Raw genomic sequence first — 14,278 nt, forward strand, 5'->3', positions numbered from 1 at the left:
GAACATCCCTGGTCGTCCCTACTGCCTCTGATCTGGAGGACTCACTAAACAGAGAACATCCCTGGTCGTCCCTACCGCCTCTGATCTGGAGGACTCACTAAACAGAGAACATCCCTGGTCATCCCTACTGCCTCTGATCTGGAGGACTCACTAAACAGAGAACATCCCTGGTCGTCCCTACTGCCTCTGATCTGGAGGACTCACTAAACAGAGAACATCCCTGGTCATCCCTACTGCCTCTGATCTGGAGGACTCACTAAACAGAGAACATCCCTGGTCATCCCTACTGCCTCTGATCTGGAGGACTCACTAAACAGAGAACATCCCTGGTCATCCCTACTGCCTCTGATCTGGAGGACTCACTAAACAGAGAACATCCCTGGTCATCCCTACTGCCTCTGATCTGGAGGACTCACTAAACAGAGAACATCCCTGGTCATCCCTACTGCCTCTGATCTGGAGGACTCACTAAACAGAGAACATCCCTGGTCATCCCTACTGCCTCTGATCTGGAGGACTCACTAAACAGAGAACATCCCTGGTCAGCCCTACTGCCTCTGATCTGGAGGACTCACTAAACAGAGAACATCCCTGGTCATCCCTACTGCCTCTGATCTGGAGGACTCACTAAACAGAGAACATCCCTGGTCATCCCTACTGCCTCTGATCTGGAGGACTCACTAAACAGAGAACATCCCTGGTCGTCCCTACTGCCTCTGATCTGGAGGACTCACTAAACAGAGAACATCCCTGGTCAGCCCTACTGCCTCTGATCTGGAGGACTCACTAAACAGAGAACATCCCTGGTCATCCCTACTGCCTCTGATCTGGAGGACTCACTAAACAGAGAACATCCCTGGTCATCCCTACTGCCTCTGATCTGGAGGACTCACTAAACACATGCTTCATTTGTAAATGATGTCTGATTGTTGGAGTGTTCCCCTGGTTATTTCTTAAATAAAATAACAAGAGAATCGTGCTGTCTGGTTTGCTTAATATATGGAAGGTCAAATCATTTATACTTTTACCACTGATACTGAAGTATATTTTAGCAATGACGTTTACTTAGTATTTTACTGGGTGACTTTCACTTTTACTTGAGTCATTTTCTATTAACATCGTCTTATTATTGTACCTTTTTCCCTTCATTTGCCTACTACTGTCTATAAGCTGTCATAACATGTGGGTTTTTTCATGGGGACCAGGTATCGGAACGCCTTTGAAGGGTCTACAAAGCCCCCAGGTAAAAGTAGGCTTTTGCAGACAAGGATTGTATTGTTACTCCACGACATAATATGTTATCACAACTCTATTAAAAGGACATTCTACACAAGGTGTCACTTCATTCCTTCTATTTGATGGGAACTCCTGGTTAGGAATGGGGAACGAGTGCTCTCTCTGGGGAAAAAACATGTTTATACCTATGCAGTACCTTTAGCAATAATAATAATAAACGTCTACTTTAGTAAAGTTAATAATTATGACAGGTGTGTTGTAATAAAAATGAGTGGTGTCCACTGACTAAATGCAGTCTTTCTGGAAAACCCAGATATTCACAAAGTGTTTGATGAATGACACGTTGCTTCTTCATGCAAAATAGATTTGACCTTTAAAATTCAATTAAGCTGCTTTATTTTCAGGGTTTAGTGAAGGTGGGTCATTTTGTACCCTTGGGACAATGGGAGTAAACAGACTGTTAAGACTACACAAGGGTTAAGTCAAGTATTTACAAGGTGTCTAGTCATTTCTGGTGGTTAATGTCTAATTGACCACACATTAGTACAAGTTGAAGTGTTGTCAGTGCTACACATGTGTCTGTAGTCTAGGTGCTCGTTATAAGTGCTTGAAATCATAGATTGCTGTGTTCCAGAGCATCAAGACTGTGATCGAAGGGTGAATTGTGACTGAATTACTGAGCTACAAATAATATTAAGTAGTTATTTATAAGTCAAGGTTACTCTACATCACTCTCGACTCGCCTTAAAAGTCATCTGCAATGTGGAACGTCCAACAATTCATTGACACAGTTGTGACTGGTAAGGTTTATTTGTTATAGCATCACATTTTACCCTAAACATGCCAAAATTCATATAAAGATCATTGTAACATACACATGCCATTGTCATGTCTCATTGTTCCTCCTCCAGACTCCTTCATAGCCGTCGGCCAGCTGTTTCACATCCACCATCCTTTCACTTCAAATCTAAAATGTAAGACTTTAACTTCACATTTCAAAAGTAGTGTAATGAAAACATTTCACCAAATTATGTTTTAGAGTGTCATGTCCCTTAAATTACAATTCTTGAATTAGAAAATTCTGTGGTAAATGAGGTTATTGGGGGGCCTTGAGGCACAAGAGGAATTGAAATAGGATTGTTATAATGGTATAATGCTGTAATGTTATAATGCTGTAATGCTATAATGCTAAGTTCATTCTTGTGTTTGAAGAAGGATTGTTGCAGTCAGTCAGTCATCCATGCTATATGAAACGATAGGGCGGTGACCACCGTAGGGGTCATCCATGCTATATGAAACGATAGGGCGGTGACCACCGTAGGGGTCATCCATGCTATATGAAACGATAGGGCGGTGACCACCGTAGGGGTCATCCATGCTATATGAAACGATAGGGCGGTGACCACCGTAGGGGTCATCCATGCTATATGAAACGACAGGGCGGTGACCACCGTAGGGGTCATCCATGCTATATGAACGATAGGGCGGTGACCACCGCAGGGGTCATCCATGCTATATGAACGATAGGGGCGGTGACCACCGTAGGGGTCATCCATGCTATATGAAACGATAGGGCGGTGACCACCGTAGGGGTCATCCATGCTATATGAACGATAGGGCGGTGACCACCGTAGGGGTCATCCATGCTATATGAACGATAGGGCGGTGACCACCGTAGGGGTCATCCATGCTATATGAAACGATAGGGCGGGGACCACCGTAGGGGTCATCCATGCTATATGAAACGATAGGGCGGTGACCACCGTAGGGGTCATCCATGCTATATGAAACGATAGGGCGGTGACCACCGTAGGGGTCATCCATGCTATATGAAACGATAGGGTGGTGACCACCGTAGGGGTCATCCATGCTATATGAAACGATAGGGTGGTGACCACCGTAGGGGTCATCAGGGATTTAGAATGATCACATGGTCAACGGTCTAATTCCTGATCTTTAGGCCCAGAATGGCACTAGTAACACATGCAGGTGAAATACCCTGTAATTGAACAGAATGACTGATTGCGTTATCAGACAAGCATGGATGCATTACCATAATAATTTTTTGCCTTTACGGTTATGGAAATATACAGAAATGTTGAAAGTGTGTTTTCTGCAGCACCAGTAAGGACCGTTCTCCTATGATGTAGTCGACCCTATCAGAAAACATTTACTCACTTTTTGCTTTTATACAAAAAACATGCCATTTCTCCATTTTGGTGAAAAGTGGGCCATTAGCTAAACCACAACCTTCCTGTCCAAAGACCTTCATGAACTACTGAAACTATATCTGACAGTTTGGGGAGGAATTCATTCTAACGGGTGGAAATGAACCAGGTCTTTTCTGTGTATGTGCCGGTCTTTAAGCATAAATGTAAATATATAAAATATACTAATAATGCATCCGGTCTCTGGTTATTGGAGATACTTCCCATTCTGCCCAATTGTGACCTTTGACCCCTTGCACGTGGTCTTAAATGTCCACATTCTGGATGACATCCTGCCAGACTTTGTTGGTATTTCACTGTTTGATCTAGCATGTGACTGTTTTCCCCCCCAGCACTTGTCCCATGTTGGCTGGCCCACTATGCAGTTAAATGGAAAGGTTTTTCCCCAGCACTTGTCCCATGTTGGCTGGCCCACTATGCAGTTAAATGGAAAGGTTTTTCCCCAGCACTTGTCCCATGTTGGCTGGCCTACTATGCAGTTAAATGGAAAGGTTTCTCCCCAGCACTTGTCCCATGTTGGCTGGCCTACTATGCAGTTAAATGGAAAGGTTTTTCCCCCAGCACTTGTCCCATGTTGGCTGGCCTACTATGCAGTTAAATGGAAAGGTTTCTCCCCAGCACTTGTCCCATGTTGGCTGGCCCACTATGCAGTTAAATGGAAAGGTTTTTCCCCAGCACTTGTCCCATGTTGGCTGGCCCACTATGCAGTTAAATGGAAAGGTTTCTCCCCAGCACTTGTCCCATGTTGGCTGGCCCACTATGCAGTTAAATGGAAAGGTTTTTCCCCAGCACTTGTCCCATGTTGGCTGGCCTACTATGCAGTTAAATGGAAAGGTTTCTCCCCAGCACTTGTCCCATGTTGGCTGGCCTACTATGCAGTTAAATGGAAAGGTTTTTCCCCCAGCACTTGTCCCATGTTGGCTGGCCTACTATGCAGTTAAATGGAAAGGTTTCTCCCCAGCACTTGTCCCATGTTGGCTGGCCCACTATGCAGTTAAATGGAAAGGTTTTTCCCCAGCACTTGTCCCATGTTGGCTGGCCCACTATGCAGTTAAATGGAAAGGTTTTCCCCCATCACTTGTCCCATGTTGGCTGGCCCACTATGCAGTTAAATGGAAAGGTTTTCCCCCATCACTTGTCCCATGTTGGCTGGCCCACTATGCAGTTAAATGGAAAGGTTTTTCCCCAGCACTTGTCCCATGTTGGCTGGCCCACTATGCAGTTAAATGGAAAGGTTTCTCCCCAGCACTTGTCCCATGTTAGCTGGCCCACTATGCAGTTAAATGGAAAGGTTTCTCCCCAGCACTTGTCCCATGTTGGCTGGCCCACTATGCAGTTAAATGGAAAGGTTTTTCCCCAGCACTTGTCCCATGTTAGCTGGCCTACTATGCAGTTAAATGGAAAGGTTTTTCCCCATCACTTGTCCCATGTTGGCTGGCCCACTATGCAGTTAAATGGAAAGGTTTTCCCCCATCACTTGTCCCATGTTGGCTGGCCCACTATGCAGTTAAATGGAAAGGTTTTCCCCCATCACTTGTCCCATGTTGGCTGGCCCACTATGCAGTTAAATGGAAAGGTTTTTCCCCAGCACTTGTCCCATGTTGGCTGGCCCACTATGCAGTTAAATGGAAAGGTTTCTCCCCAGCACTTGTCCCATGTTAGCTGGCCCACTATGCAGTTAAATGGAAAGGTTTCTCCCCAGCACTTGTCCCATGTTGGCTGGCCCACTATGCAGTTAAATGGAAAGGTTTTTCCCCAGCACTTGTCCCATGTTAGCTGGCCCACTATGCAGTTAAATGGAAAGGTTTTCCCCCAGCACTTGTCCCATGTTGGCTGGCCCACTATGCAGTTAAATGGAAAGGTTTTTCCCCAGCACTTGTCTCATGTTGGCTGGCCCACTATGCAGTTAAATGGAAAGGTTTTTCCCCAGCACTTGTCCCATGTTGGCTGGCCTACTATGCAGTTAAATGGAAAGGTTTCTCCCCAGCACTTGTCCCATGTTGGCTTGCCCACTATGCAGTTAAATGGAAAGGTTTTCCCCCAGCACTTGTCCCATGTTGGCTGGCCCACTATGCAGTTAAATGGAAAGGTTTTTCCCCAGCACTTGTCCCATGTTGGCTGGCCCACTATGCAGTTAAATGGAAAGGTTTCTCCCCAGCACTTGTCCCATGTTGGCTGGCCCACTATGCAGTTAAATGGAAAGGTTTCTCCCCAGCACTTGTCCCATGTTGGCTGGCCCACTATGCAGTTAAATGGAAAGGTTTTTCCCCAGCACTTGTCCCATGTTGGCTGGCCCACTATGCAGTTAAATGGAAAGGTTTCTCCCCAGCACTTGTCCCATGTTGGCTGGCCCACTATGCAGTTAAATGGAAAGGTTTTTCCCCAGCACTTGTCCCATGTTGGCTGGCCCACTATGCAGTTAAATGGAAAGGTTTTTCCCCAGCACTTGTCCCATGTTGGCTGGCCCACTATGCAGTTAAATGGAAAGGTTCTACAGATGTAGACGTGACATGTGAATTGGGATGAGGGGAAATGACAATCAATGACAACTGAAATGGCAAACATTATCTGTATATCGCTATATTTGTTCTTGTAGACGTACTTTGAATATGTTTAATATGTGGGTGAAGCATTTCATTTTGTAGTCTTTCTTCATTTGTCGTTTTGTGTCCAAAGTGTCCAAAGAAGGGCCAGAAGTGTACAGAATGGTGTCGTCTGCGTAGAGGTGGATCAGAGACTCACCAGCAGCAAGAGCGACATCATTGATGTATAACCCCCTGCACTGTTAGTCTGTACATATGACTCTTCCCAATTTCTCTCATGTCTTTTTTACTCAGATTCTTAATGCACAGAGAGTGGTTCACTAGATTATAATGCACCTTCTCCTTGTATTTAGGAGAGATGTCTTTATCATCAACTAGTACAGTACTGTTGACCTTCCATCTAAATCCTTTAAGATCCTCAGGTGGTTCTGGTACAGCCAGACACACTGAACCTCCCTTCAACCCATACTGGTCCTTTGGAGGGACTTCAGCCCAGGTTCCTAAAGAGAGGAAGAGGTTGCACCTGTTTATTCAGCCAGGGATAAAACATCAAAAACAAACCAGGCTAAAACATGAAACTGTGTTCATTTAAAATGTTCTTTTTAAATTATTGACCCTTTTTCTTCAGTCCTCAATGTTTAATTCCTTTGGAAAATACAGTTACACCATGTAGTAAATCTGTCCTTATAAAACCACTTGACACCTTTCCAACTATCTTTAGAGATGCATTGTAGAGGTGTTGTATAATTTCAGCCAGTATTTTTTTTTAACTGCTCAGGAGCCAAAACAGGTCCCTGAATTTGTATATTTGTACCATACAGTACGTTACAAATCCAATTCATACAATATGAGGAGGGCTACAGGAAGCTTTTAGGGTTAGTCAAATTTTGTTTCCCCAGTTGACCTCTAACCTTTAAACCCCCTGTCTGTGCAGGTGGAGGATGAGGAGGGCTACAGGAAGCTTTTAGGGTTAGTCTAATTTTGTTTCCCCAGTTGACATCTAACCTTTAAACCCACTGTCTGTGCATATATAATCTTGAGACTTTTAACATTTATTTTACTAGGCAAGTCATTTAAGAACAAATTCTTATTTTCAATGACAGCCTAGGAACAATGGGTTAACTGCCTTGTTCAGCAGCAGGATGACAGGTTTTTACCTTGTCAGCTCGGGGATTCGATCTTGCAATCTTTCGGTTACTAGTCCAACACTCAAACCACTAGGCTACCTGCCAGAGGTGTGGACTCTAGTCACATGACTTGGACTTGAGTCAGATTCGAGTCACAATAATGATGACTTGCAACTCGACTTTGACTTTAACACCAATGACTCGTGACTTGACTTGGACTTGAGCCTTATGACTCGACCTGACTTGATACCCTCCCCGAAGCCCAGATATTATAAATGATGCTGTTAAAAAGAGGTCAGAGCATCAACTCTTCATTTAACGGATTACAGTTTGAATCGGACAGCAGCCAATCAAATTGTGCGTGTCAGTGCAGAGGAACGTCGACGGGTGAATTCAGAAGGAGCCCTTGGAAAGATGATACACAAAATTATTATTTTCAGATATAAAGACGACGCTGTATCAACAAAAACGGATTGCAACTTGCAAAACATGCAGGAAGAAAATTACAGACGGAGGCGCAACAATTTCCAACTTTGTTCGACATTTGAAGCTGCACAAAGAACGGTAAGTCATGGCTAATATAGCCGACAGCTATCCGTCATTTCTTTTTGCTTGTGATGCCTGGAGCCTGTATTGTTATGTGATCTCCTTACTGCTTGCCTAGATTAGATTTACAGTCTGACTCGACACCACGCTGTTTGAAGCTGGAAAAGATCAAACGAGCACATTTGTGGCAGAGTGCCTCCTAGAATGGTTGTGTACTCTTCCTAACCTGCTGATTACGGCGAGTGCTTGAACCTCTGTGTTTATGCTTCACACAAATCCCACCATCCCTCTCTCTGCTGTCCCCCTGCAGTTTTGAGCTTTTCTCCATTGATAATGAATGAAGAACGGCGGCTTATTTAATCTGAGGCACCGCATTCAGATACAGTTTTCCAGATAGAAATGCAACATATAGATCTGTACTCGATTCTCTATTCTACACGGCAAAGGCTGTTGTAGGTGATGTATTTCTATTTGAGTTGCCATGTTGGGTGGCCAGCAGATACTCTGCTGCTTAATTCATCTACAGGAGAGCAACCGCCCCACACGACCCGACCCAGCCTACCACGCCTCTCCCGCTGTCACAGAGAGAGAGGGGGGGTCTTTCTCATGGCTACCCATTTATTTCCATGGAAATAAATGGAAAGTAAGAAATATTTTAGATATTTTTCAAAAGCATTCATGATTTGCGTAAATTTAATAAACTATTACTCTTGTTAAAAATATGAAATAGTATTACATTTGGTGCAGTGGCGGTTCTAGACCATTTCAACTGGGGGGACCAAGCTGGGGCCAGTTGTACTGTTAGAGGGGGGACCAAGCTGGGGCCAGTTGTACTGTTAGAGGGGGGGCCAAGCTGGGGCCAGTTGTACTGTTAGAGGAGGGGCCAAGCTGGGGCCAGTTGTACTGTTAGAGGAGGGGCCAAGCTGGGGCCAGTTGTACTGTTAGAGGAGGGGCCAAGCTGGGGCCAGTTGTACTGTTAGAGGGGCCAGTTACATTAGATGTTATTGTTGTCATATCGTTTTCTTCACTGCATTAGCAGGCAAAAGACCATGTTCATAATCATTAGAACGATAGCAAAAAATGTGTTATGTAAAAATTATTTCATACTCCACATTTAGGGGGTCCAAAATTGTTGTCACAGGGGCACTGCCCCCCCCCGGCCCCCTACACAGAACCGCCCCTGATTTGGTGAAGAGCACATTATGACTTGTTTAGGACTCGAAACTCAGATGACTTGAGACTTGACTTGATACTTGCCTGACTTGACTTGGGACTTGAGTGCTTAGACTTGAGACTTACTTGTGACTTGTAAAACAATGACTTGGTCTCACCTCTGTTACCTGCCGCCCCAAAGATCCAGGTCAATCCCTTAAACCAAATATGATATAGGTTTTCTGCAAAAATGAGTAGAAACCACTTAATATTCATTTTAGAAGTGTGAGAGATACAGTCTGGCATTGTTCCCTGATCTCTGTCAGTCAAGATGACCACATCACCAGCAAACTGTCATGGTCCAAAAACACCAAGACAGTTGTGAAGAGGGCCCGACAACACCTTTTGCCCCTCAGGAGACTGAAAAGACTTGGCATGGGTCCCCAGATCCTCAGAAAGTTATACGGCTGCACCATCGAGAGCATCCTGACCGGTTGCATCACCGCCTGGTATGGCAACTGCTCGGCATCCGACCGTAAGGTGTTACTGCTGAGTACTGCCCAGTACATCACTGGGGCCAAGCTTCCTACCATCCAGGACCTATATACTAGGCGGTGTGAGAGGAAAGCCCAAAAAATGGTCAGAATCCAGTCACCCAAGTCAAAGACTGTTGTATCTGCTACCGCATGGCAAGTGGTACCGTAGCGCCAAGTCTAGGTCCACCTACATGTACAAATGACCTCAACTAACCTGTACCACCGTACATTGACTCGGTATGGGTACCCCCTGTATATATGACTCAGGACACAGTGTATCATGGTGCTTTAAGATGTATTACAAACACTAGATCACTTCCCCATCACTGTGATCTGCATGCTATGATGCAATGGACCTCTCCCTCCACCAGGAGGCTAAATCACTGGTACACTTTTGTGTCCAAAGCATTGATGGGACAACTCCCTTTGTATCTCTGTTCCTTACTGACCAGATCAGTCACTCAATATAGTCTTTGTTCACAGTCGCTGCTGTCCTTGTCTGTTCCTAAGGCTAGAACTGAGATGGGGAAACAATCTTTTCCCATAATGCCCCTTCGTGCTGGAACATGCTTCAAAATATTGTAAAGTTAGGGGAGTTAGTGGCCTGTTTTTAAGACTCTGATCGACAACACTGTTTGATAACTGCAGTTGTTTCAAATCTTCAATTGTAACCTGTGACAATATGTATATGTGTGTATTTTGGATTTTTCTGTAATATTTTATGGACACGCTGCTATTCCCTGTTTTACCTTCTTGCCAGGTCGCGCTCGCAAAATAGTTTTTCAACCTCATTGGGTTTTACCTGGTTAAATAAAGGTTAAATTAAAAAAGAAATATATAGCCTCGTTATTGCTCATTTATTGTTTTACTTTTTATTTTTTACTTTAGTGTATTTAGTAAATATTTTCTATTGTTTTAATTGTATTGTTTGTTAAGGGCTTGTAAGTATTTCACAGTAATATGGCACATGTGACAAATACAATTTAGTTTTATTTGATAGGAAATATGCATTGTCTCACGTACCTAGAAAGGGTTAATCGGATATCTTCATTTCATGCTATATAAACCCTGATTTAGCCCATTATAAACTATATAAATTACTCCTATAAATGTCATATTCCCAGAAAATTGTTTTTTTTACCATAATATATGCCGTGTAGCAGATGCTTTTATACAAAGTGACTTGAAGTCATGTGCTCATACATTTTTAGGAATGGGTGGTCCCAGGAATCAAACCCACTACCCTGGCATGACAAGCGTCATGTTTTACCAACTAAGCTGCAAAGGACCATGTCCCAAGCATCTCCTGACCTTCTCCTGACTGGACTGTTCCACAACATAGTCTTCAGGGTTATTAGTTCTGGTGATACAGAAATAGAGGAAATCAAGTCCAAGTTGAAGAGAAGCAATAAAACAAATGTTGTAGTTAAACACAACCAGCAACACCTCTCTCTCACCATGTCACCTTGAGGTTGTAGTTAAACACAACCAGCAACACCTCTCTCTCACCATGTCACCTTGAGGTTGAAAGCTGTTAAATGGATTATAACATACTTACTTTTCCCTCCCTCCCCTCCTCCCCTCCCCTCCCTTGGCAATGGTGGATAACATCTATCATCACCACCATAATTACCAGATCCATTGCACACAAAGCCCATTTTCTGGTGGTGGTGATAAAAAACAAGGAAATAACTCCTTTACGTGGTGTTTAGAGCCCCCACTGACATCACCACAGGCCAGTTAGTTAGGATATTGTTGATGACAGGTTGACCAAACAAAGAGACTCACATTCATTCATACAACTGAGAGTAACTACTCCATGCTTCACGGTGGGAACCACCGACCAACACTTTTTTGGTTACTACATGGTTCCTTATGAGTTATTTCATAGTTTGACATCTTCACTGCTATTCTACAATGTAGAAATAATAAAAAGAAAGAAAGAAAAACCCTTGAATGAGTATGTCACGATTCTCTAAGACAGAACCCAGAAGCAGACCAGGACAAGCTGAGTAAAATGAAGGTGAGTATTTATTGGTAGTCTTGATGTGTAAATTGAATAATCCAGGAGGCGGAGCGGCAGCGGAGGTGAGTTGATGAGAGTAAATGGGTTGATCCAATGAAGTCACTGTATCCACCGACGGCCAGGCAAGGGAGTTGAATGTTCCGGGAGAATGACTGTAGACAGAGTAAACGGGAGTGAGTAACCAGTAACAAGTACAAAACAACAGAACTAGCTCAGGAAACATGAGGCTGATAACGCTGACACAACATACTGTTCGTTGCTAACGATCCGGCAGGGAATGGATGTCAGCTCAGGGTTTAAGAAGAGGTGAAGATCAGGACCAGGTGTGCAGAAGGTTGATGAGATGCAGGTGTGGGTAATAAATAGATCAATAGATCTCCCGCCTAACCTCGTTGCCTGGCAACCAGACAGGGTGCGTTCAGGAACCTCAGACAGAAACAGACTCAGGAAGCGGGATTCCTGACAGAGTAGGTGTATCCAAACTTTTGACGGTTACTATATAAACCTATACAGTGGGGGGAAAAAATATTTGATCCCCTGCATTAAAATGAAAGTGAAAGACTTGACTGCCAAGCCAATGTCTAAAGGCCCAGACAGTAAGAAGACATGTCCATGGCGGGAGCCATATCTAATCTATCTATATATCATATCATATCATATCATATCTATCTATAGATCTAAACCACACGTTTCTAAAACACATATTTGATAAAACTAACATGTGTTTTAGATCCGGAGCGGCTGCACTTTTTGGCACGTTTCTCTGCGAGAGAGCTCCCGCCCTGATGGCAATGTTTTGGCAGCCCATAAATTCGTGTCTTTTCTCATGAATTAAGCCACACAAAAACGTACCAAATTTGCTGAAATGAATTATGTACATATGTGCACGAATTGAATGTGAGATTGTGCTGCACTTTTGGTGCGTTTTAACTGAGAGCCATAGACACTCCCACTTACCCTGATTCTAAAACACAAAAGGAGAGTATCCAGACTAAGAAAAAGGCAGGACAAGTCCCTATAAAAACCAGCTACAACTCCCTTTCTACTCACTGACACTAAGCTATCCAGAGAAGCCAGAAGGAAGCTGTTACCCGCCTGAAGACCGCTACTCCTGAGCAGCATAGTCAGTCAAACCCAGGTTATTTAACACAGAACGGAAATCTGGAATAGATTGCAGACGTTTCGCTAATCAGACAGACGTTATGAAGCTTTTGCGCACCGAAGACCAGCAATCTACAATGAATTGTTTTTGGAAGACAGTGTTTATCGCTTTTTCCCAGCATGTGTTTGTCTACATTACGGAATCCTCCGTGCTTTCTACAATTACAGTCGTTTTGAATGACACTGTCACACTCCGCTTCTCTGGATCATGCGACGGTATTATCGAATGGAAGCATCGCCATGAGAGTGAATCGGCAGGTGTCAAACACACCACGGTCGCTACACTGCACCAAGGAGATTTCACACCCGGAGTGGGCTTTGAGAACAGGATTAAACGCGGGTGGTTTGAGTGTCACTGTGGTAAGACTCAAGAAGATGTAAAAGTTGTAGTTTTAGCCCCCATTGTGGCAAACCTGCTTACATTGGATCTAATTTTCAACTCAGCTTCTATGGCTTTACTAAAAAACAAACTGCTGACAGTGAGGTAAACGTCTACTGCGAAAAGGATGGAGAAACCGTAATGAATGGCAGGGAATATAATCTATGGCCCTCGGTTTGAGAACTGGGATTCTGGGTCCAACGATGCTTACAGACAGGGACACATTTCCCTCCCCCTCACTGACTTGAGCCTTTCTGATCAGGGGAAATACCTCCTAAACCCTGACAAACAGATAAGAGGAAATCCAGACTATGTCTCTCTCTCTCTCTGGTATCTGAGTAGAGAGACACGACTGTTGCAGCACAGTGTGTGTGTGTAGTCGGGGCGGATGCATAGTGTGTGTGTAGTCGGGGCGGATGCATACTGTGTGTGTAGTCGGGGCGGATGCATAGTGTGTGTGTGTAGTCGGGGCGGATGCATAGTGTGTGTGTAGTCGGGGCGGATGCATAGTGTGTGTGTAGTCGGGGCGGATGCATAGTGTGTGTGTAGTCGGGGAGGATGCATAGTGTGTGTGTAGTCGGGGCGGATGCATAGTGTGTGTGCAGTCGGGGCGGATGCATAGTGTGTGTGTAGTCGGGGCGGATGCATAGTGTGTGTGTATTCGGGGCGGATGCATAGTGTGTGTGTAGTCGGGGAGGATGCATAGTGTGTGTGTAGTCGGGGCGGATGCATAGTGTGTGTGTATTCGGGGCGGATGCATAGTGTGTGTGTAGTCGGGGAGGATGCATAGTGTGTGTGTAGTCGGGACGGATGCATAGTGTGTGTGTAGTCGGGCGGATGCATAGTGTGTGTGTAGTCGGGCGGATGCATAGTGTGTGTAGTCGGGGCGGATGCATGGTGTGTGTGTAGTCGGGCGGATGCATGGTGTGTGTGTAGTCGGGCGGATGCATAGTGTGTGTGTAGTCGGGGCGGATGCATAGTGTGTGTGTAGTCGGGCGGATGCATAGTGTGTGTGTAGTCGGGGAGGATGCATAGTGTGTGTGTAGTCGGGGCGGATGCATAGTGTGTGTGCAGTCGGGCGGATGCATAGTGTGTGTGTAGTCGGGGCGGATGCATAGTGTGTGTGTATTCGGGCGGATGCATAGTGTGTGTGTAGTCGGGGAGGATGCATAGTGTGTGTGTAGTCGGGCGGATGCATAGTGTGTGTGTATTCGGGGCGGATGCATAGTGTGTGTGTAGTCGGGAGGATGCATGGTGTGTGTGTAGTCGGGCGGATGCATAGTGTGTGTGTAGTCGGGGCGGATGCATAGTGTGTGTGTAGTCGGGGCGGATGCATAGTGTGTG

The 14,278-nt window shown here is 44.8% G+C and overlaps 1 long non-coding RNA gene across 1 annotated transcript; it reads right to left on the reverse strand.

Annotated features, from left to right (window-relative positions):
* Positions 1-11,381: 11,381 nt before the first annotated feature.
* LOC123732722 (uncharacterized) lies at positions 11,382-11,741 on the reverse strand. Its single transcript, XR_006763375.1, has 2 exons — positions 11,645-11,741; positions 11,382-11,546 (listed from the first exon to the last, which is right to left on the reverse strand). It is a non-coding gene; the product is annotated as an uncharacterized lncRNA (long non-coding RNA).
* Positions 11,742-14,278: the final 2,537 nt, after the last annotated feature.

This window comes from Salmo salar, unplaced genomic scaffold, assembly GCF_905237065.1.
Source record: "Salmo salar unplaced genomic scaffold, Ssal_v3.1, whole genome shotgun sequence".
NCBI lineage: Eukaryota > Metazoa > Chordata > Actinopteri > Salmoniformes > Salmonidae > Salmo > Salmo salar.